At 42.0% G+C, this 24,970-nt stretch overlaps 1 long non-coding RNA gene across 1 annotated transcript; it reads left to right on the top strand.

The window, feature by feature from the left end:
• Positions 1-2,896: 2,896 nt before the first annotated feature.
• Positions 2,897-23,992, top strand: LOC109286008 (uncharacterized). The gene is made up of 4 exons (XR_002093934.2): positions 2,897-3,005; positions 19,763-20,047; positions 20,391-20,494; positions 23,311-23,992. It is a non-coding gene; the product is annotated as an uncharacterized LOC109286008 (long non-coding RNA).
• Positions 23,993-24,970: the final 978 nt, after the last annotated feature.

The raw sequence follows: 24,970 nt of genomic DNA, 5'->3' as shown, positions 1-24,970 counted from the left end.
GTGGGGAATTTAGCTTTTGTGCTCTTAATTGTACTGGAGAATATTGTTTTATAGCTCAATTTAATTAACCTGGAACAATGCATGCCCATACTCTGATCTCTCATTAAAAGCTATAGACTTAATTAACCCAGTTGCAAAGGACGTGGGGCTTACTGTGTTGTTTTATGAATATTATGTGTTCCATCTATTAGTTGTTCTACTTACTATATATGCACAAGGGCTTAATTCAGCAGGGGTAAGGAGGAGACAAAGGATCCTGACAACAGCTGCTCTGTAGACAGAGAGGCAGTATAGAAAACCAGTTCCTTTGAAATCTGCCTCTGAGTCTGTGGTGAGTCACCTACATCAGGGAATAGCCTAGACTAGTTTTTGTGAATAACCACTGCCCATTAATGGCCCATGTGGATGTGCTTAGTCTTCACTAAGAGTGCCTTCGTGCATTTTATCTATAACATTACCCACTATGATTGATTAATCTAGATTAGGATTAAGATTAACCACAAACATGTCTAACAGGTGCATTTAGTTCTTTACATTCACACTTTAGCTTGTTTTGCAATAATTTTCTCAAAGGGACAAACCCAAAATTGGTTTATCCAGGCTCTTGAAACACAGGCCAAAACAAAGATTTTAGCTAGATTTATAAAGAAGTGTTCCTGAAATAGTGGGACAGGGGGTTTTGGCTAAAGGGAAAACTGACTCCAGAGACTGGAATATTTGGGATGGCATGATTGATTTAGGTCTATGGGTAAAATATTGATTTTATGGGTAAAATAGGTGTGTATGTCGCCCTTCTATTGTGGGAAGATCCTTTTCAGTGCTGTGTTCCAGCTGTTAAGATTACGCAGTGATTTATTTTGAAACCACAGATTTGGGTCACTTGGTTGCACCACTATTGAACAGAACACTTGAAGCCTAACCCAGCTGGGGCTTGCCAAGTGATAATGGTTCAAATATAGGGAGATGTACCCATTGGGGTCTGGCTTAAAAACTAGAGACTTGGGGGAAGTCTAACTCAGGACAGACAGAGGAAGATGCCCTAATGCCTGAAGGAGATGCACTGACTGAAACCACAAGAGGGTAGATAAGTCAATGCCCATCTTTTGGATTTAGGTTCTCCTTGGGTGAGTCTAAATGTTTATTAATGCGCATTAAGTTTAGTACTTGGTTAACAAAGTACTGAATCAATGGGTAGCAACTCGCACTACTGCGCGGTAGCACCAGCGCACAGGTTTTTAGTGACGCTTACTGTGCAGTAGCCTAATACTACTGTACAGTAGTGTATTCGTGCGGTTTTTGCTTGGCACGCTACTCTGCTGTGCTATTAGGCAGTTAGTGCCTCATGTCAACATGCCCCTTTTGTAATAACTCCCAAATTTAATTTTTCAGAACTTAAAAAAAATGGACTTTAAGGAAAATAGGATATTTAATGGTGGAATTACCATTGAGGTTGACCAGTAGTAGATGCACGTCAAGGTAGGGGTGCCAGAATTGCCCCCCACTCCTGTGGAGTCTGCACCCTGGCAGGATTGCCATGCTAGAAACTGTCCAACAGCTCCCAGCTGCTGCTGCTTTTAAAGCAGCAACAGCCAGGATGGGCAGAGCATGCACAGTGGCAGCAGCAGCTCAGGCGGGACTGTGTAGGAATCCCAGCATCAGTCAGGCTGTGGGCTCCCTGCTGCCTTCTGGGCCCTGCTGTCAGAGCTGCGTGCCAATCCTCCTCTCTCCCTGCTCTCCTGTAAGGTTTGCCCCAGGTGCCAGCTCTGTTATGCCACTGGTGTTGATTAATTACTGTCTTAATATGGTATTCTCCTAACAGATACCCTAGGTGTTGGAGCATATCTAAGATTTTTTTCTGCTTTATCTGTTATCACCATATGAGGATTTTGAGGCATTTACAGCAACCCTATTTTAGCCATAGTCTTGGCAATTCAGGTTTTTGTCCTAATATAGACATATCTGCACTTCCCATTTGGAAACTTATTAAGTGATGCTTGATTTTGGGGGGTGAGGGGGAGAGGATTTTTTTTGAATGAGGGTGTAATGCTTATTTGTTTTTGTGTGGATATTTGAATAAATATGCTTTTGGCTTAAATTTGTGCCAATTTCTCCTTAGTTATGCTTTTATATTGTATCATGCAGTGATAACCAGTGTTAAAATATACAGCCTTGCCAATCATTTTTACCCATGTTTGCCATCATTAAGCTCCTTGCTATGCTGTTACTGCATCGGGAGAGAGAATTGTGTTGTGCCTATTTTTAGCAAACTCTTTTGGGAAAAAAGACTCTCTCAATACTTTTAATGGCATATTTGACCCAATGTAAAGCAATTCTTGGATTATGTTTTGGATTGTATCTAATACACAAAATGTTTTGTCTAGCTAAAAATGTTTGAATTCCTTCTTTTTAAATGCGTTCATATTTTGATGTGATGCCAAGTCATCTGGTTGCTTATTTTTGCTTGGGTTTTTCAGTGCAAAGTCCCATGTCCAGGGAAATGGCTGGAAGGGGGGAAGCTCTCTATCGTGTTCGGTGTTCTACAGTTCACTGGCTCTACAAGTGCCAAGGCTTATGTTGAGCTTTAAATCAGTTTCCTACGTCAGTCTGCACCTCCTTCCTTTTTCATTCCACAGACAAGCTAATATTTTATTAGTGAGTCATACCATTCCTTGAATCCTCATAATCAAGCTTTTGCAGTCATGTATGCACTACTTGGCTCATGGTAGGCCTGGCCACTTCCCAGTGAAGCCAGTGGGATGTGAATGTAGCCAACTGACCTTGATTGTGAACTGAAAAACAAATGTTTCTCTTAAGTAACCTCTCAGGTATTTAAAGAATTTCTCAGATATACCAAACCCTCTTCATATGTGAAGGGGAAAGAGAAAAGTTCCTGTTAGCCCAGCAACAGTAGGAGCATGGACTATTGTGACATGTTGTCTAAACTTTAGAGAGGGAAGGAAGACCGGACCCAAAAAGTTTCTCAGATCTGTCAGCGCATATTCAGGGTAAGTGACACTTAATCCCCTGCTTTATCTTGAGTGACTGAATACAGTAAAATAAAAGCACAGGCAAAAATATATCCTGTAGTATTTAATGTTAAATTTATATTTAATTTGAGTAAACAAGAGTGACTGGGAACCTTTTTGCTCCGATTTCTCAAAGTACATAACTTTGGCTCATATTGGTGCAAAGGGTTTAAGTGCATATGTAACTCTGAGAGTGTGAATGGTTTCCTGGGCACTAATGGGGCTACTCACTTCCTGGAGGTTACATATATGTACTTTGCAAAGCTGGGCCAAAAATTCCTTCCTCTTTTAGAGGTGTGATGGTAGGGATGTGAAGAAGCTCATCTTTCTCCTGCCTATACTTGGATTAATCTATGGATAAAAACACATGCTATTTTCCAGAGAAACCAATCTAGCACTATCTACTGACAGCTCAGATTTATCCGATTCCTGTACCCCAAATGAAAATCTCAGCTTGTCTCTGTGCTATCTTCTTGTGGATGCCATCAACACTAGCTCAACTGGCTCAAGCAGGATATGACATCTTTCTCTACAAGCTTTCTTGCCATATTCCTTGATTATTTTGGACCACCAGCATAAGGCCTATCATTCAGACCCATGACCTGGGTGTTATCTTTGATTTGGACTTTTTTCCTAAGCCTTCATATCAGACTGTGTCTATATCTTACAGGTTCTTCCTGCACAATGTTTCTAAGCTGTGGCCTTTCCTGTTCACCCCACAATTAAAACTCTCACCCAGGTTCTTGTTACCTCACGTCCTACTAACTGCTTCATTCTTTTCTCCTGGGTCAGTTGATGCAGTCTTGCCCTTCTTGTGGCCATCCACAACGCTGAACCAGAGCTCATTTCTCCCAGCTTGTTGTTCTGACAATGTCAACCCTGTCTGTCCATTCCTGTTCTAGCTTCCTCTTCCTATTGCATCATACAAACCGTGAAAATCTTAATGCTCAGCGTTCTTCACAGCCTATTCCCACCATGCAGTTTCTTCTGGAGGTCCACTTCTGCTTCTGACCAGCCAGTAAAGCCAACCTCATTGCCCACTTGTTAATTTTCAAGGAAGTACCTTTGTGCTTCCTCCCATAGTCCCTCTAAATCTACCTCAAAACTACCTCATCACCCTCCTCTCCTTAACGCACCAAAACTAATTGACCACACTTAGGCTGTTGGTGTGCACATCATTCTGACTGATACTAATCTCATTGTTTCTCTGTCCTCTTCCTTGGCCTGTATCCATCTGCTGATTCTTGTCTCAGTTTCTGCCCCAGCGAGGTTACAATCGGCCTCTGTTCTTTTTTGTATGTAGTTCCTAGCACAAATTGGATTCAGTCTATGATGAAGGCTTCCATGAAGTACAGTAAAGAGAACAAATAATGTAATAATAAAGGAAGGAGATATTACTTTTCACCTAAAAAAATAGAGCAATGTGCCTACATTTCTCCTCGGCCTTTGGTTTTAGAATTTCATTAGCAAAAGTGAATGTTTACACCTCTTTGCTTCTACATTCATCCTGCTGCTGTTAATTTCTTTAAAGCAACAATGAATTTGATTAGCCTTGCACTTTATTTCATTCAATAAGATAAAATACCAGCTGCATTTTTTTATGATGCAATTTTTTAAGAAGCCACTGGAGGGACACCTTCACTACAAAACTAAAAGCAGTTGCATCCAACGCAAGACAGATGCACACGGACACGCAAGCAAATGGAAGACTTTATACAAATGAGTCAGTTGTAGTTAAAACATCAAGGGCCCAACATGACCCAAAGTCATTAGTCCAATATCCACAGGAGGGGAAGAAAGAAGCAAAAGGGGGCTTCCTTGTTACTTGTGATCGGAGCAGTATTATGACTGGAGACTCTAATCAAGAATTATTACTCGCTACACTAGTATATGTACATATGAAAGCACTGCTCACCTGAGTAAAGATTGTGGAATTGGGTATTCAGCAACTAGAGAAATGTAGTTTACAGTAAAGGGATACAGTTAGGCAAACATGTCAGCTTTGATAACCAGGCTGCTTTTCACACTGATATATGTTGATCTGGCAGAAGGTAAGAGGCGCCACCAGCAAAGCAGGAAGCGTCACATGTTGCCATTCATTCCTTGCCACAGAATCTCGCCGCCTTCTCCACCATCAACCCTGCTCACATTATTGCAGGACCACATTCGACAAATTATGACTTTCCTAGCCAAATAGAGACAATGATATTCCTAGGCATGGTTCTGAGTGCCTTGCAGTTCAAACACTGATCACCCCAGAACTGGTAACATTAAGACAACACACCAAGTGCATCTAAAACATATCCCAGAGCAAAGAGGGTTTTATTGCTCCTTGAAACAGATGCCGAAAATTGCCATGTTTCTGAGTAGCAGAATCTGTATGAAAATGAATGTTTGTACAAGTCACCCACAGAATTGGGAAACTGTTTGTGCAGCTGCTTTTTTTTTTAAACAATTAACATTTCTTCCAGCATGAGCTTGGTTATATATCAACTAATGACTACCTGAAGACATTAGATTTTCTCTAAATGTTTTTATTTTTTAAGAGGCAAAAGACAACATATCTTTTGTAGCATGAAAGCATACCTTACTCAGCCTCCTGTCCCTTCCCATGCTTAACTTTTTTTTCTGGAACAGCCAACAGAGCTTATAATAGTTACATGAAAACCAAAATACAGGGAAAAGTATTAAATACCAAACATGTTTCATTGTGCTTTATAACTTGGGGCAACAACAGGAAATGTTTTGTTGTTAGAGTTTTTTTAATAGTTTTTCTGTTTGTTTATAAGATCCCAGTTTTAGTGTACCTGTTAATATAGATGCTTATGTTAAGGGAAGTTATTGCCCTGATCTATATGCATCACAAGTGACAATTGATTGTCTTGGAAGCAGGGTAGAAACGCACCTCATAGATTAACTAAATCAGATGTATAGCATAAGCTTTCATGAGCCCAAGCTCACTCCATCAGATTGCTGTCTCAGCCAGTATTTTTTTTTTAAGTGTCTGTGTTTTTGACAGAACTCTTTAAATCACAGAGGATCATTTTTTATGCATTCATTTTTAACTAGATTCCCCATTTGAACCAGTGGCATGGTCTGACCCCTACTCTGCTTTTGTCCAGTACTGAAATTTCTGATTTACAAAGGAGGTGATAAATATTTCATTCCTTCCTGCCAGACTTCCTTAGAACTGACCTCTTGAATTTGAAATGTTTGATATCCCAAATATTTTATTAGCATACTTTCTACTAATAAGCATCCTTGAAATAGCAACCAAAGCAATACCTGTTTTAAGAAAGTTTTAGCTTCTCTCCTGTTTTAATACACTTTTCTTTTCTCTTGTTTACTAGCTAGATATACTGGAGGAGGCCTAATTATAGTTGTATCTCTGACAAAAAATATAATCATTGATTCATCAACTGAGGCAACTATTGTTAGTAGTAAGAAATGTTTTGTATTTAATATTCAGCAGAATGTATTTTAAACAAAATTGCTAGATAGTACAAGCATTTCACTCTCCATACTTAGTAAGGAAGCTGTCTGTTATTAACAATATAGGGTTTTATACTTTACAATATGGTTGATTTGAACTTCCTTTCATGTGAGTCTCACCTTTTTTCCATTAGATATATTTTCCAAAACCGATATTGTAATCTTGTATGCACATGTTATATTTATCACAGCTGGTTTAGGCAGAGACAGAATTAATTAGGAAATGTCTCAAATGTCAGATCATTAAATGAAATTGTAAAAATTGTAGTCTTCAGTGAGCAGATATTTCACAAAATGAATACAGATCCTTGAACCAAATTGCAATTGCTGTAAAATATTAATTTCTGCTTTACAATTGCTTTTAGGGACAGTGCACACGGTTCCACTTAAGAGCTAAAAGTTTCTAATTTGATGTGAATGTCAATGCAGAGGTCATGATGAAGAAATTTTTTTAATCTCTGAGGAACGACTAAAAGACTGAACAAATATTTAATTTGCATTTTACATTGCTATTTGAATAGATTTTTCTTTAAGAAAAATCCCTCTAGGGTTTATTTCAGTGCTTCATTTTTTGGTGACAATTACAGGAAGAAGCTAAAACAAACCAACTTAAAAATAATAATGAGCTATTGTTTAACATCTGATATTCCTTTTTATTAATTTACTAGCACTAAGAAACAGAAATGCTACATGGTTTCATCTTTTTCAACATATTTCTCTTTCCTGGTATTCTACAGGGCCAGATCCTGCTTTGATTAAAATCAGTGTCAAAACTCCTGCTGATCTCAGTCAGAGAAGGATATTATTAATAAGGGAAACTCTAGCATCAGACAAAAAAAAAATCCCCATATTGAGATTTCTGTATTCTTTTAATGAATCATTTGATACTAAGAGAATCATTTTAGTATCCAGACACAGAAAAAAAAAATCATATTAATCAGAAAACTGTACATTTGGGATAACTTACTCTTTTCTTCCTGCTCAGTCTGTTTATAGTAGTTTTACCTTCAAGGTTAGAGTAGTTTTCACAACATTAGAGAAATGGGTATCCTGTATGTATGACTTGGGCATTTTGTAAGCTATCTGGTGAAGGTATGCATTGCTTATTGCTGTGCTGGTATCTGCCGGGAGCATATATACAAACACAATTCAAACAACCTGCTTTTTTCTTTATACAAGCTTCTGCTAGTGAACTGTAGTGGGAAAGTTGCTTCATATAGGAAGACGGTCACATTAAATATAAGTGCTGATAATTTTTTCTACTGTTTCTAATATACTGGGTATATATCAGAACCAAGGGGACACAAGGAGATGAATACATAGTATATGACTATTGTGTTAGGCTCATATTATAAGCTGTCATTGTAATGTTAAAAATCACAAGCACAAAATAGTGTGTCCAGGAATCCTTGGCTACATGTAGAGAGCTCTACATTATAAGACACTGAGATCCTTTTAAAAACACACGGGAGTTCCTCTGTAGAGTCTGCAACTTGCATTACAGCCTACAGACATCAACCTACCTGGCAAATGTCAATGGCAAAGCTCACAACTTAAACATACGTAGCACGGCCATCATTGCATTAAAATCCATTCACCTGGGTCCTTCTTACTGGAGAGGGCTCAGATCACTAGTAACCTTCTTGTGCAGAACCTCTTCATTTGTTGTAAGGAGTTTAAGACCTATTCCCACATATGGTGGGTATGGAGGGAAGCCAGAGACAAATGTATGGAGGCCCTGTGTTTCAACCAGCTTCAGCTTTTGGCAGTCCCACCGCTCACCATTTCTGACACTTTCCACTAACTTTGTAAGGAAGGAGTTTTCAACAGAAAGTTTATACAAAGCCAGCATATATATTTTTTCTGTCTCTACACTCATCAGGCGAATGCAGGAAGATGCAGCTCCAACTCGCCTGATTTCCTCTCAGCTTGGTCTTGTAACTTGGACTCATCCATCGTTATGCTCTGTGCATCTGCTAGCTATTGTCCGAGAGGAACACTGGACTGTAAGGAAGCCTTGGGTCAGTGCCTCCAGCCCCCTGCAGTCACAGGCATTGACCTGGATCTGGTCCTGGATTTGGCTGTTAGATCCACAAGACCAAGGCCCCTCTTTCCTGCATACCACAAGCCACAGAGTGCACCTCAACACCCTTGAACAATGTTTTAACCTCAAAGATTACACTGATGCACTAGAAAGTGCCCATCTACTTAATGCCTAAAGCACTTGTACAAATAGTGTAAGAATTCCATACAACAGGTTTTAAGCCCTGACTTGGTGGGACTAGAAGTCTATAAAATAACAGTGCCTTTACATTTTAAAAACAGGAGTATGGGATTTTTAAATGAAATCTTAATGCCTCCAAACTGGACTGATCATCAGCCTCTAATGTCCCTCCAATCTTTTAGAGCTACTTTGATTCAATCTTCCTTTATGCTCATACCTGATATCACACTTATCCTTTCAGACACATTTCCCCTATTGAAAGTACAAGAGTTAGTCATCTGTTAAGAGGGTTCAGCAAATGTTACATGAGTGTATTCTTAGACATTTTTCCTTTGTGAACTGCTATAATTTGCTCCTTGAAGATGGGAATGCCTTTTATGGCTGTCTCCATTCCTCCTTCTTCCTCTTTTGGGTTGAGAGTGTCTAAGAAGCGTAGGTCATGGTAGGCAAGAGCATGGAATGTATGCAGTTTTAATGCATGAATCACAGATGCTCTGTTTTGTTCATGAAGAAAGTATAATTGGGGATTTTTCTGTTAAATTGAGCAACAGGCTGGGATAGGTTATTTTCAGAAAGATTTTTCAGCTAGCAGTAATAATAAGTAAGGGCTAGCTAGTTTTTGTTTCATTTTAGATGGCAATTAACTTGAAATAGATCTCAGTTATTTTTGTACAAGGATAGTTTTTCACTGGTTTTAGCCTTATGTGTTGCACCTATGAAAGGGAATTGATCTGATCTGCCATGTGAAAACGGAAAAACAAACTTGCACTGAATAACTGCATGATGGACTCGAGAGCCAGAAGTCGATAGAAGGGGGAAAGCTTTGTGAATTAGTCAGAGCATGCAGATGAGTCTATCAAATGAGAGAGGTGTCATAAACAGATTTCTGTTTAGTGGACCTTTCTGTCCCAGCCTCCACATTTATCATTGTCTCCATGACGGGAGCTCTGCCCTGTTATCATGACTTGTATGTCATTTATCAGTGTTAAGTACAACAAAAGCGTATCTCTTTAAACCCCTCCCTCACCCTTTCACATGCTTCTACCTTTGAATAATGATATCTGTCTCTGCAGCCACAAATATTCCATTTCATCTCTCTTTTTTTCTTATATTCCGTTAGTTGCTGAAAGAATGATTAAAATGGCATTCGTGCACTTTCAAATGAGAATGATCATTTTATTGGTCAAGTCGTGCAAGAGAAGACACAAGAGCACATGAATGCTAACCCATTTTTTATTTAGGCTGGCTGTGTAAATAGCATTTTATTAAAACATTTTGAGTCTTCTAAAATTCCTCCAAAACAAGAAACAGAAACCAAAACCCCAACTCCGTGATGCCTTCCCCAACTGAACCAAAGCAACAACAAAACCAAAATGCAAGCCTTTGGTTTGAAGGCTTGAATGTGTATCACCTCGAGAACTGCAAGCTGGTGTTAAAATACTGCTGTTAGTCTTTCTAGGTATTTGTAAAACATGTCCACCTGCATTTATTTCATCTAGCATTTTAACTTAGGATTTATATTTTAGCAAGTAATCTATTCCTATAGGAGATGACTTAACCAATAATGTCACTTAGTACAGGACTTGAGCTTAAATAGAACCCAAAGAAAAAGCTCATTCTAACTCCCACGGAAATCAATGGGAGTCTTTTCATTGACTGCAGTGAGCCGGGTCACAAAACTGTACAGTTCCATTTTAAACTAAGAACTGTAAGAAGCAAACTCAAAAGGGAGATATTTTAAGGGTCTGAATATCTCAGTATTTTTAGAGTGGAATTTTCTACCTTTATATTGATCAACAGGCTTTAAAAAAACCCCTGAGTTTGAACTATAATGAAGTGAACAGTTCAAAAGCAAAAAGACTCCCCCTTCTCTCCCCCAGCAAAAACAAAACAAAAACCATACACTTTCTGTTCAGCTGTTTGGCTCTCATTAATCATCTTTTATTATACTTTGTACTGACATTTTAATTAACCAGCTTATATATGGATGTATAATCTCTTCTGGATAAGACCATATCTGCTCACCTGTGTCATAGTTTGCATATAGCCAGCATCTAAAGGAAACTTCTCACTTAGTTCAAGACTTGGGGCTTTTGGAACAGGAAGATCATAAGTTTTTCCACATCTAGGCAAATACTTTGCACTGCATAATTTGCCTAAGGAGTTCAGAGTCACCCCACAAAAAAAATCTATGATCAAATGGGGATTACTTTGGATTATACAATACTCAAGAGCATTTAGTTTTGTGTGCAATTGAAAAATATCTCTGGATGTATCAAAAATAATTTACTCTTGGTATTTAGTATTTGTGACAACTATAAAATCCAGTTTCTGCAAATATACGTGCAACTTTGAGAATCCCTTTCTGTGAGTATGCATTTTAAGTAACAAATGCTCCTTGAATGTGAACACAAAGTGCACACATGCTTGAGGCAGGCACCTTTGAACAGTCAAATCAATAGCTGAGGAAATTTGGTGTTGGATTTTGCTTGATAGTGGTTCCACTTCTGCTCTGAATGTCCGTGGTTTAAAGCCAGGGACAACAGTAAATGTCTTGGGTAAAAATGGATTAGGCAAAATTAGTTTCTGCTCAGTACTGCAGAAGAAGAATTGATAGGAAGTTCTGTCATTTGATTTGCATCTTGAGGATTTCTGTTTAGCAGGCAAGTTAGCCGAGACCTGGCTCTGAAAACGGTTGTCCAGTGACCGCTATTGTTGGTGGGGGGACAAAGGAATGGTCAAAAGGAAACAACTGCTATAATTAAACCAATATTTTGTCAGATCATGACCTGGAGGGGGAAGAGCTGTTGAATGTGGGCTCTGTAAGTGAGAGGGTGACAGAGGAGATCAATATTTTTGTTTTAAATAACGTCTCCATGTTTATCAGGATTTCATGTGGGGAGCAAATGTGTGAATTTTTTACATCAGTGAGTGGGAGGGGGAAAATAAAGGAGAAACGCAGAGCTATATATTTTTCAATCTGTCACCTTATGCTATGCCCACTTAGCTGCAGCTGTGAGTGGGAGCCTCGAGAAGCGTCACTGAAGCAGGAGTGGGCATGGGAATTTAATTAAGCTGCGCTCGGCTGGGGAGGCTGGAGTGGTGCGTTTTGTTATTCATGAACTTTCATGATGCGTTTTGATTTCGCCTACAAAGAAATTACACGCGCGCCACGCAGGCGCTCTCCGTCTCCAGGGAAAGAACATTGGAGGTTATGATCTAAACCAATTAAAATTAAAGTGAGGAAATTCAGACTTTTGGAAACTAATGGCACTTTCAACTTCAAAGCAAATTATGAGCATTACCTAATTGAAGCTCACTATACCTTTGCCAGGGAGGTAAATATCCTCACCCCCTGTTATGAATGCAGAAGCCAAGGTACATACTTAAGGACCCGATTCAGGAAAAGCGCTTAAGCACACACTTAATATTGAGCATATATATGCACAGCATTGCTTTTAAAGCACATAAGTGCCTTGCTGGTGGTGTTGGTATGAGCCTCAGTGTCCTGTTTATACAGAGCTGGATGATAATGAGAAAGCTTGAGTGTGTATGCTAAAATACTTTGAATCAGGACAACATAACTTGTCAAAAGGCACAGAGGGAGGTAGGTCAGGGATAGGTTAACAACTCAAGGGTTCCTGGCTCAGAGTCCTTGGCTATATCAACTGGTATTTAGTTGGTCTATAATGCTTCTGATAATTTCTTTGTTCGAGAGGTTTACTGCCCATTTCCCTTTTTAAATATGATTGCTTTCATTTACAGGATATGGTTAAAACTAATTGTTCTTAGTAAAAAGGGTCTTAAAATGCTTGAGAAATTAAACTTAATGGAAACCATCCTGGATTCTCAGCCTGAGACTGATGCTGATACAAAGCAAGAAGAAATACCATAATGGTGAATGGCAGACTCTTAAGTCCATGGGCAAGAAGATGCCAAAATACAAGGACAAGAAGCCTGAGAGAAGTCACAAAACTAGGAGTATTCAAGAAGATTTGAGTGGGACTGAATAACAGTATGAGGGAGATGCAAATAAAAATGGAAAGGGGAATGGGCAAGGGGTTGAACTAGATGACCTATGAAGGTCCCTTCCAGCCCTACTTTTCTATGGGTCTATGAATTCTACAAGGAAAAAGAAATTAAAACAGCAATAGCAGGAACCAAAATAATTAGGAAAATGGTGAAGTAAAGAAATATTTTAATGTTAAAAGTAAAGGCTAAGAGGGTGGGAAAGGGGTGAAAATATAATATAATAGGGGGGGGGAACCGAAACATGGCTCTGAGCAGCTACCCCCAGAAAACAGTATCTGGTGAACTATGATGTAGTGTCATGATTCCCCTAGGAGGAAGTCAGGACCCTCCCAGGAAGGAGTTCCCTGCTCAGATGGAGAGGAGAATATTTCCTTTTGTCAGGATTAGGGCAAATCGCCACATTTTAGGAAAAAGGTAGAGGGTATAAAGATAAGGATTGTTTGGGGATCCAAATAGGAGTGGTTAAATTAAGGGGGGGAGTGAGGGTTTTAGAAAATAAAGCTAGTTTGAGGGAGAAAATATATAAAAGAATACACAGGAACTAAAGCAGTACTACAGGTATAGTAAGTAGACCATATATGATCTAGATATGCTTTATTTCTTATTTTTCTATAACATATGTGAAGGCAGTTCCATCTAATCTATGTATGTGTTTATATATATTCACCAGCTAGTAAACCAGTGTCTCTAGCCAGACTATGTGAATAATGATGAATATTATGTGTATAAACATAACATTATATTGATAGTACAGATGGAAAGTTATGAGTAGTATATTATTTCTTTTGTAAATATGTAATAACTTGAACCTCATGAAGTCTCTATTTGTCACTCCAAGGCTGGAGTTTTGTTTCTCTACCCTGAATAAATAATAATAAAAAGTTAAAAGATTTTCCCCCCCTGATTGATACCATATTTATTTGTATCTAAGACAACCCTGAATTTAAGACAACCCTCTCATTAATTAGATTCCATGCATGGAAAAAGTATAAATTTGTTATAATTTTCCAAAGTATCGAATCTAACTATTTGAGGTTTGTCTTGAATTCACCACCCCCTGCCCCCAAAGACTACAGCAGGGAAAGCTGTGGCTGGGGAGGTCAGGTGACTCCTTGCCCCGCTACTTCTTCCCTCTATAGCTTTCCTGCCTCCCTGTCATGTGAACACCCCTACCCCCAAATCCTCTGCCCTTCCCTCCTCTCCCCCCATCTCTGCCTCTTGATCCTGCCCTGCTGCTCCTCAATCTCTACCTCTGCCCCATCTGCCCCTGCTTACTGCCAGATGCTTCTCAGGATGTTTCTTCCTGGAAGCGCAGCACCTGGAAGCTCAGCCCTTTCCTGGCCATGCAGCCGCAGAGGGCAAGTTGGGGGGAGGAGGCTACTGTGCGTCTGACTGTGGTCTGATCTGGGCTCAGGGCCAGTCTCAGAGATGCAGCAGCTACTGCCCCTCTCCTCCCACATGCATACCTTGTACACAAATCTAAGATAAGGGGCTTTTTTCTTCATGCTGAAGGTGGGTAGGGAAGTGATCTTAGATTCAAGTAAATACAGTATTTAGTTTAGGCTGTATCTGCTTCTTTCACCGGCCTGAGGATGGGCACTTTGTGTCTGAAAGCGTGTCTGATATCTCCCAGTTGTGAAACTGGTCCAGTAAAAGATATTACCAAACACACCTGACTTCTCACACGTTCCCTGCCTGGACCATCGCAGCCTGTGATGGAAATGTGAGGGGCATATGAGGAGAGGGCAGCCACTTTAGTTAAATAGTTGATTGAAAAGCCAGGCAAATGGGCAGAAAGCTTCTGAGAGTTTCTGTGCCAAATAAACTATTACTTCAGTAGAAAGCTGTGCACTCCTTTCTGTCCGGCTGAGATGTGGTTATCCCACCAGGGAGACCGCACCCACGGTGTAACTAAGCAGGGAGACTGGGGTATCAGCCCTGGTTGTTGACTTAGAGGAAATCCAAAAATAGTAGCCATTGCTGCTCTTCCGGCCTCCATGCCACCAGCAGCAGCCTGATTGCAGCTGCTGCCCCGTGCAGTGCTGCTGTTCAGGGTACACAGCTGCCCGCTCACACCTCTGGACCAGACTCTGTAGAGGCTCTGGTGCAGGAGCTGATCCTTGCTACTAGAGCTCTTCTAAATACGAAGCAGAAGTTCATTCTTAACCTGTTTGCAGGGGATGCTAAGAAAGGGACCACTCCCCATGCAACTCCTGCACGCTTGTGCAGCACAGGATAGAATTTGGCTCAGTATTTGATACATGCTCTCATTGTTCTCCTTCCATCCGCCCTTTAAAATTCAAAGGAAAGCTGAAGTGATTAGTTTTAACACCTTAGTGAGGGCCAGCTTCTGCCACTGTCTTCACTCCCATGTGTATTCCCTTACTTAGTGAGTGATATGTAACAAATTCTGATTCTAAGAAGAGGCGGCTCTACTAGACCCTGATGGAAATTCCAGCTGCACAGCAGCTCCAGGACTGGCTCTCCAACAAGGGAAACTTTTTAAATAGCTACCTTCCATTGCTTAAACACCTCCCCATTGTCATTAGAGCATTAGTTGTTTCCCAGTGACAGCTGCCATCTCACTGATACTCTCCACAAAGAAGTCAATTCTAATTATCGACCATTGTTTGCATTTTAAGTTTTTTATCCTATCTACCACAACTTTAATTTTGGTGAATCTAACAGATATTAGAAACTCTATGCTTTTCTGTAGCTACCTCATAAATGTGACATCATAATAGTGACCATTACAGTTACACACACACACACACAATGTGTTTGACAGCAGCAGGCAAGGTCCTCCTGTTTCTCTTACTACTTTCAGTGCAGAATGAGCCTCTTCTCTTCACTGCTATTTTTGTCTGTTACTGACAGAGTAGCTTTGGTAGAGTAATGTGCTCATTTGTTAAAAAATTGTGATTGCAATTTACTTAAAAATAAATGCTAATACTAATGCATTAGGGATTTTTTGATTTGGGAATCAAGGAACATTGCAGGGGAGTCTAGAACTGCTTGGCAGTTGTTCCACTCAGGCGTAGATGATGGGAGGCTCTCAGTGGTGATGAACAAATGATGAATGACGATCTGAAATGCAAGATCCTGTAAGCATCCTTTCTATTTCCCATGTGCTGGAAGGTAGAGTGATAAGCTGCTTGGTGAGACTACTTTTAAACACAGGGCAGAGCAGTATTTGCACACAGAGCAGACCCAGCAGTGCATCTCTAGCCCATTCAACCTGAAAATTTGGTCCATGTCCTGTCCATGTCCTGTAGCATTGCTATAGTGTTGGCTGGATGCATCTGTGCTATTTTGTCCTTAAGTCTGAGGAAATGGAAGTCTAGCTGCTGGTTACAAGCCACTAACATGAATGGGAAGGTTGCTCCTCTGTCCTTTGCCTGTTGAGGTGATTCACTTGGAAATAATCACTCAGCTTTTTGGTGCCACTTTCAATCAGGCCTTCTCCAAAGGAATCAAAGTGTGGTGCAAAACTACTATTTTGGTTCTATGGTGTTCTTAGGTTGGTGCTTTATATATCACACAATGACCAGGGCTTATAGCAGGGCATTTCCTTCGCTTGCCATATGCTTGGAGTGCAGCCACTGATTTCTATATTGGTTTGACTGACTGATCCTATTCACTCCCCATTGATTTTTCAACAGTGGTTGCCTTTACAGTGGCATTGACATAACTGGTCCTATGGATTTCTCAAGACTGAGGTGGTATGGACCTGGCTGCATGTGGGTTTCCTTCTGCAGTTAGTTTTACAAAAGACTTTTCCCTCACAGGTTCTTACTGATGCAGATTTCACACCATGGGCGTGTCTACACACGACTAATGCTCACAAATAAACTCTGGAGCCTATTGCTCTGGAGTTTTTGCTCCCAGGCATGCTGTTTAAATGCATGTCTGGGAGCAAAAAAATTCCAGAACACACTGCTCTGGAGTTCATTCATGCACAGCATATGGAGCCTGGTTGGAGCAGCCCAGGGCTGCTGTGATGGGGATCCTCAGGAGGTGGAGGGGCTGACTGAGACATGAGGATACTTCAGTGCAGGTCTGGCTGGCAGGTAGCCCTGGGCTGGCTGCTCCGATGGGGCACCATATGCTGCACAGCAGTTGGTTGGGGCACTCACTACTTCTGCCTGGGGGCTGCTTGCTGGCTAGCGCTGTGCTGAAGCATCCTGTGCCCCAGCCAACCAGGGCAGCATCTGTATGTGCACTACTGCACATGAAAAACCTCCACAGCAGGGTAGTACTTGTATTTTCCTACCCTGCTGCAGAATTTATTTTATGAGTCCTAATAAGGGTGCAAATGTAGACACCAAGGGGATGTCCAGATGAGCCCGCATGTGCCTCTTGCAGCATCTCAAGCCCCTTTAAGATGCTGCAAGAGGCACATACAGGAATGAGAAAAGGTTCCCCCCACTGCAAGTTTGCAGCACCAGAGTAAAATTAGACCCCTGGGTTAAAAAAAAAAAAACAGAGGGGGAAAAAAGTGGGCGAGGGCACGGTCCCGGACCATGCCCTGAGGCAACCGGAGGCTGGGTCCTCTACAGAGACACTCTGGTAGCATCCAGAGCATCTCTGTGGTTGGCCCTTGCCCTGGTGCTGAAGCACACTGCCTGCAGAGAGCTGGACCTGGGCTCCAGGACAGGTAAGTAGGGCATTGGGGGGGCTGGAGGAGGGGGATAGGGACAATGGGGGGACCCCCAGATCCCTGCCCTGCCCGGCCCCCCCCCCTGCCTGCCCCCTGAGCTCCCCCGATCCCTTCCCTGCCTGGGTCCATCCCCCGCCAGCCCTCCGAGACTCCCCAATCCCTGCCCTGCCCGACCCCAGCTCCCCGAGTCCCCGATCCCTGCCCCCCCCAGCCCCCCCCCACCTGCCAGGTGACAGCCCCAGTGGCCCCAGCCTGGGCCCTGCTGCTCTGTGCTGCCTTTTTAAAAAAATGTCGGAGGCTGGGATTGAGGGGACAGCCATTGGGGGCTGGGGGTGCAAGCGGGGGCTGGGCAGGGCAGCCATTGGAGGGTCTGGGGGAGGGGAGGGGAGGGTGGAGCTGGGTGGGGCAGCCATCGCGGGGACTGGGGAGCAAGTGGGGATGGGGCATGTGGGCCCTGTGGGGGGGTGGTAGCCCCTTCGGGGCCCATTTGGCCCCTGGTGAGGGGGCTGTAACCCCTAGTGGGGGGTTGTGGCCCCTGTGGGGGACAGCAAAATGTATATGTATTTAGAATTAATTTTATTATGATGATAGACACAGTGGTAGACTTCCAAATTGCTTTAACACTGTAGATATATCAATAAAACATTGCCCAACTGATCGCTCTCTCTCTGTTTCTTTCTCTCTTTTTATATATATATATAGTGGTCCTTTTGTTTTAATTGAGGAGGAACATGGATTTTGGAGTATTTTACAGAGGCAGCTTTTTATATTGCTGGGGACAGCACAGATGCTGGCCCCAGGCTCTACCTCCTCCTGGCTGCAGATCTGGGAGGAGCCAGGAAGGGTTATTTTGCCCAAAGTGGCACAGTTTGCCCCACACTGAAGTGCATGTCTGGGCATGTGTGCTGAGGCAAAAAGACCCAGCTCAAATTTGTACCGCTTGTATTTGAGCTGCTGCAAGTGCATTTACCTGCATGTGTGGACGCGCCCCAAGAGTTTACCACACAGTTAATTAGTAGGGCTGTGTGAAGCTTCGGTCCCTGATTCAATTTGGCAGAGATTTGGCCCAATTAGGTGGCCAAATCTCTGAATCTGAATTGAATCAGGAGACCCTTTAATTTCTCCGAATTGAATCGGAACCCTCTGAATCAATTCAGAGAGATTCGGAAAGATTTGGCGATTCAGACATAGACACAGCTTTTAAATGTTTTTTCTACATACCCCAAGGTACCAGGCAGCTCGTGAACACTGCGGTGCTGGGGCGGATGGAGCAGCCCACAGGAGCGCAGGGGGCTCCCCAGCGCACTTGGCACCAGGTCCAGAAGTGGACCAGAAGCACTTCCAGTCAACCTCTGGGTCTGCTGGGGGGCGCATGCCCCCCACCCCCGCACCCTCCCGGCTCGGCAACTGGTGCCTCCTGGGTCTGGGGGGGCACCCGAGGCCCCACCGTGGCCGATCACCAAGCCAGAGGAGGGTGGGAAGGGCTCCCCCGCGTGCTCCCCAGCAGACTCGGAAGTGGACTGGAAGTATTTCTGATCCACTTCTGGGCTCGTTGCCAAGCACGGCGGGGGGCGCACTCCTGTAGGATGCTCCATCCACCCCAGCATCACAGCATTCATGAGCCACACCTGGTACCTCGAGGTATGTAGAAAAAACATTTAAAGCTGTGTCTATGGCCAAATCGCTGATTCTCCAAATCGACATTGAATCTTCAGATTCGGATTTGGCCGAATTGGATCGGGGACAGTGATCCAAATCAATTAATTGAACCACTGTCCTCGATTCAGGCCGAATCCAAATAGAATACAGCCCGTTTCACACACCCCTATGTCAACTGTGCAGTAAACGTCTCGTGTAGATGTATCCAGTTAGTAGCAACACTGGGAGTGCTAAGGTAGACTGGAGATCAGTGCCTGCCAGCATTTTTACCAATATATAATCTAAGGCTGCTCAGATCAAAGCTTGATGGAAGGTGCTAAAAATGGCACCAGATGCCAGTGCATTGTCTAACCTAGCACTCCAATTATTGCCACCTTTAGTAGCTGTTCCTTATCAGAACAGCGTTTCTCAATCTTTTTTAGACTGGACTCAAAGACTCAAGTCACCACTCATTAGACTCAAGGCACCACTCAGAAAATACCAGCTCTTAGCTTTCTCCCATTTTTTAACTATGGAAAAATAATAGACCAATTCTTTTCTATTGCAAGGAACTCAGGACGACCACAACAGGTCAGTATGTTTTTGACACTATAGATTCCTCTTTGAAATCTCTGGCAGAAGGTAGGGCAGGGTAGCACCTTGTACACTTACCTTGTGATTCATTCGTAGGTGTTTGCATACCTGACAGCCGTAATATTGCACAGGACTCCTGCACCCTGCAAACGATCTCAGTACCCTGGTTGAGAATCACTATATTAGAGTGTTTAAGATCTTTTCCCATGGAAGGACGAGCAGGAAAGATGGATGCACAGAGGGCAACTGTGAATTTCCATTTATGCAACTAACTTCAAATTCATCAGACATGGAAGAACAGAATGCACGTGGCTCTGCGGAGAACCCAGAGGCTCTGTAAACTCACAGACATTATCTGAAAGACAGCTCTATGAATCTCAGGTGAGTCTTTCTCATAGAGGCCTGCCTTCTCTACATTATTCCCTACTAGAGATGGTCAAAATTTTTCATCAAAATAGGTTTATGGAGAAATGTGGCTTTTTAAATGAAATTTTAATGGAAAAGCTTTATTTTTGAAAGTGTACCTATGGATCAAAAGTTTATAGAGTTAAATCTTAAATGAAAACCCTTTTGACTGCATTCCTAGCTGTACCTGGTTGTCTATTTTGTTAGAATTAAAATATTAAATATATGTACTCATTTTGACAAAAGGTTCTGTGGAAAATGTTGAATGAAATGGAAAATATTTGTCATTTCTCCATCTCTCCCATTCTCATTACCTTAGACTCCTCCAGTGGAGCCCTGTTGTCAATGCCTCTCCATTTCTACTTCTCCTGTTGAAGGGCTTCTAAAGACATGGGTCAGGAGCCCCCTGGAAGGTTGATAATGGTCAGTATTACTTCTTAAAGTTATTACACTTTCATGAAAAAAACTGTATTCTTTGAAAAGGTATCTATGAAACAAAATGATCAGAGTTAAATGCAAATAAAACCCATGTTGTTTGCTCTCTTACCTCTACCTGATTCCATTTGAAGTAAAATATTAAACATGTTATTTATATGTATTTGCAGACTTTGCCTGCAGATTACCTGAGATCAAAGATGTAGAGTTACCACCTCCAATTCAAACCTCTCTTCCCTGTCAGACCTAGCCGTACAAGTCTTCAAAAGCCCAACTATACCATATTCACATTCAGAAATTTCCCTGGGTTGGAGGAAAATGATGCCATTATGGCTCATTTCTGCCAACTTTAGGTCATGCTGGCAGATATCCTACTCTTTTCATCAACTACTTAGTGTGTTGGGCCTCCCAGAATAGCAGGTTTTCCAACAAATACTTTACTTTTTAAAATTTGTTCTGCATACCAAAATATGTGTTTTAGATGATAAAAGCCTAACAGCTCCTTCAGGGTCCATTGTAGTCTATCAGTAAATACTAATTATCCAAATTAGCATATGGATCACAATACATCCAAGGGATCTGTATAATCTCTCTTGTCAGAAATCCAATTCTTTTACAAGAATTGCCTAAATATGGATTTATGGAGATGATAGCTTGCAGTGTAAATGGCTTGTGTTTGGATAGGAAGCATGCATATGAAATGTATGTTCAAATGAGAGGCCTATTGACTCAGAGCTGTTATGGTCTATTAAATAAATATTATCTTGGCTCAGGACTGTCGTACTATATCATTTTTTCCAATAACTCATATAGTTCTTCAGATAAAATGTTATCTTTAGATTTCGGAAATGATATCTCTAGCTAATTGTAATGCGGACAAAGAAGACATTGTTAGCAAACTGATTAAAATGTGTTCTTATAAACCACCATCATATAGGTAGGTTGTAAATGATCTATAACACATACCTACTAAGGTTTCAAAGATTAAACATTCCTAGGAAATGGTTTGACACAGAAACAACATGTCACAAACTTTAAAGTTATGGAAACCAGTCATAAGAAGTGGAAATTCTTACTTGTACCTGCATTTCTGTCCATACATAATTTGTATTCCTTTTTTTTATTCCCTCTGTATTATTCAGTTACAACAGTACACGTACAACCTGATCCAAAGCCCACTTAAGGTAACAGAAAGTCTTTCCTTAGTTTCATAAGGCTTTGAATAAGCCCTATATTTCCTTCTATTGTTGCAACGTTAAGTCCCATTAATAATAAGGCGGGAAATGCATTACATTTGCCATTTGCCAAAGTTCAGTGGCATTACTGCAGTTTGGTTGCATGGAGGGTAGAAGACAGGGGGCACGTCTACACGAGATGCTTAACTTCACATTAGCATAGTTTACTGCGAAGTAAGCATGTGTGTCTACATGTGCACATACTTACTTTGCAGTAAACTCCCTTAATACCAAGTAAATTTGCTTCCTGCAAATGCAAGTAGCAAATTTACTCGGCATTAGTAACAGTGCCATAGTGCTCATGTGGATGCCTGACCGGGAGCAAAATCTGCTTCCAGTCACCTGTCCAGCAGAGGGTGGGAGATAGCTCCCTGCCCCAAGGGGCTGCCTGCTGCTGGGGCCGGCTCTGCCACAGGAGCCCAGGCAGGGACTATGCCCCCCCGCCCTGGCAGCAGGGAGCTCCAAGTTCCCTGCTTTGAAATCCCTATCAGGGAGTAGGGCCTGGGAGATATTTATCTTCCAGTGCCAGCTCCATCTCCCCGCACTGGCCCCGCAGTTGTGGAGCCGGTGCTGGGAGCCCTCTGCTGGTGGGACCAGGGGAGCCTGCTCCCCGCCCCGGGCCCATGAGCACGGATCTGGGTGGGGAACAGGTTGGGGAGCTTGTTCTCTGCCAGCTCCACTCTGCTTTGTGCGCCAGGGTAGGGACAATGTGCCCCTGCCCTGGCAGCAGGGAATTTCCAGCTCCCGCTCCCTGATTGTTAGGGCTGGGAGCTTGTTGTAGAGGTGACAATGCAGGGGATCGGTGCACACACAATGCATAAATTCCAGTTTGGTTTTATGAATTAGCTGCACCCTAACATTTCCAGAGCTGTCTTTACAATGGTCTGCCTCATGCTGCTCGTGCTAAGGGAACGGAGGAGTGGCATCAGCATGTTTATCCATGACTAGGTTGATCTTTAGAGTCTAGTAACCAGAATTACTAATCCCAGTTCTTCCAAACTTCCCTCGTAAGTCATGTTTCCTAGATTGCTATTTTTTTTTGTTGCTTTCTGTTGGACCTCTCCAGTTTGTCTACATCGGTAATGTGGTGCCTCTGGGTCAGGCCTTCGCATCAGTGCTGAATGCTGAATCATGCCTAAATAAGTATTACCATGGGAGAACAAAACAACTGCTTCAAACACCTCAGTAGTGGGATGAGTTTCCAGAGGTGGGATTTCCTCAGCAGCAGAACGAAGAGATTAAATGGGTCTTAAAACAGCACAAAACCTGAGAGCTGGGAGGAGCCAATCTCAGAGTCAAAGGATGTCAAAGGGACACAAGAAGACGGGCAAATTTTTATGGTAGTGGAGCCTGTTTTGATTTTGGAACCAGCTGCAAAAGGAAACTGGCTGGAGGAAGAGGCAGGGATTTCATAAGTCAAATAGCTCTGATCCAAGCCCGAAGAATGTCCAAGAATAGTGAGGGAAATGAGGAACTGGGGAACAGAGAGTTGTGTGTAGGTGCTCAGTTTTGTTTGCACATGTCGGATGTTATCTGAAGCAGTGGTTTTCAACCTTTTTTCATTTGCAGACCCCTAAAAACTTTTCAATGAAGGTGTGGACCCCGTTGGAAATTTTGAATGGAGGTGTGGACCCCTTTGAATTGTAAGTGTGTATTTACATACTTTTGATTGATCCTAGTCATCTTTCATGGACCCCTTAGACCTACTCTGCAGATATCCAGGAGTCTGTGGACCCCAGGTTGAAAACCACTGATCTAAGGTCTCAAGGGACCTGTTTTGTATTATTTGGAAGCCTGCAAGTCCTTTGGCTTCTGCTATCACACATCCATGAAGAGGTGTTTGATGAGCATCCAGCATGGAGAACTTTACCAGGCTTGTGACACGTGGTGACAGCATGTGGGCTCAGCATGATAGTGCGTGAAAGTTATTAAAAGGTGGCTTTTTGCAAGGATCCCAGACTTTCTACTCCTAAACTGCAAGTCAAGAGCAGACCTGTCAGTCTGTTATGGGTAAAGTCAGATGGCATGTTTGAGTTACAAACAGCTCAAGAAACACCAGATTGTGAACTTGTATGGGCAGGAGGTTAGCTCATGACTAACTGGAAAAAGTTGGAGTGGGTGTCCACCCTATGCTACAATGACCAGAGGCAGGAGGAAACACCTAGTAACATTCAAACTTGCTGTATCTAGTAATAAGAGCACAAGGCATAAAATGTAACTGGGAAATAAATTTGTGAAATAGTTATGTCCACTGGCAATTTATTGGCTATTAAGTTGAACCGTGCTTATGTCCCTTTTTATTTGTTCTTTGCCCACATCTGTGTGAACAAGTTTTTAAATGGAGAAAAATTGTTCTACCTACACAACAAGAGTAGGTAAAGCAAGAGTCTGCGCTGTTCATCATCCCGGCATTTCCTGTTCACGTTCATCCAGTCTCAGAGCATAATGATGTCATGTGCCTGGTCACCTATTCACTGGCTGATAAATGGGGAAGAGTCAAAGAACAATTCCCTTCAGGTGTGAAATAATTTCAAATAAGGAAAAAACTCTTCAAAATCAAAGTGAAGAAAAAAATTAGCTAAATTTGCTGAATAATTATTCACAATCTCAGGGGTTGCATACAGTGTCAGGCAATTGTAACCACTGTTGTCTTCCCATATGGTTAAGTGGAGAGGGGTCCAAGCTCAATCCTGGATGGGTAAGTGGAAGCGTCCACAGAGAAGATAGGAAAGGCCAAGATCACCATATTATTCCTTCCTAGTAGTTTTAAGCAGCTCCAGAATAGACCCCTGGGCATTATCTCTGGTCTTCCAATGTCTAGGTATAAGAAACCACAAGTAAGGATGCTGTTTTAACCTATGACAGAAGAAACTTAATTATTTCTATGCTTTTTGTCAGCCTAAAATTATTTAAAAGTAGTTCTGTCCTGAATGGCTGAACTAATTGCCATTGTGAAGCAGGCTGCAGAACCGTAAACATTATACAACTTTGATTTCCTATGAATGTCGAACACATGCAGTTACTGAAAAGAACACGCAAGGTGGCCATGCTTTTAGAAACCAAATGCTAATTAGGAATCTGGACTAGAGAATACAACTAGCTTTCTGACCATTGAGCATGGCTGTTGATAATTCCCAAGCATTGACCATAATCATACTTTGAAAGCCTCTCTGTATCCCATATATTTTCACCTCCTGGGATAAAGAAAGCAGTAGCTGCAGCACTTAGT

Source organism: Alligator mississippiensis, chromosome 5 (genome assembly GCF_030867095.1).
Source record: "Alligator mississippiensis isolate rAllMis1 chromosome 5, rAllMis1, whole genome shotgun sequence".
NCBI lineage: Eukaryota > Metazoa > Chordata > Crocodylia > Alligatoridae > Alligator > Alligator mississippiensis.
Note: the sequence above shows the minus strand (reverse complement) of the source record. Positions and strands in the feature narration are given on the sequence as shown.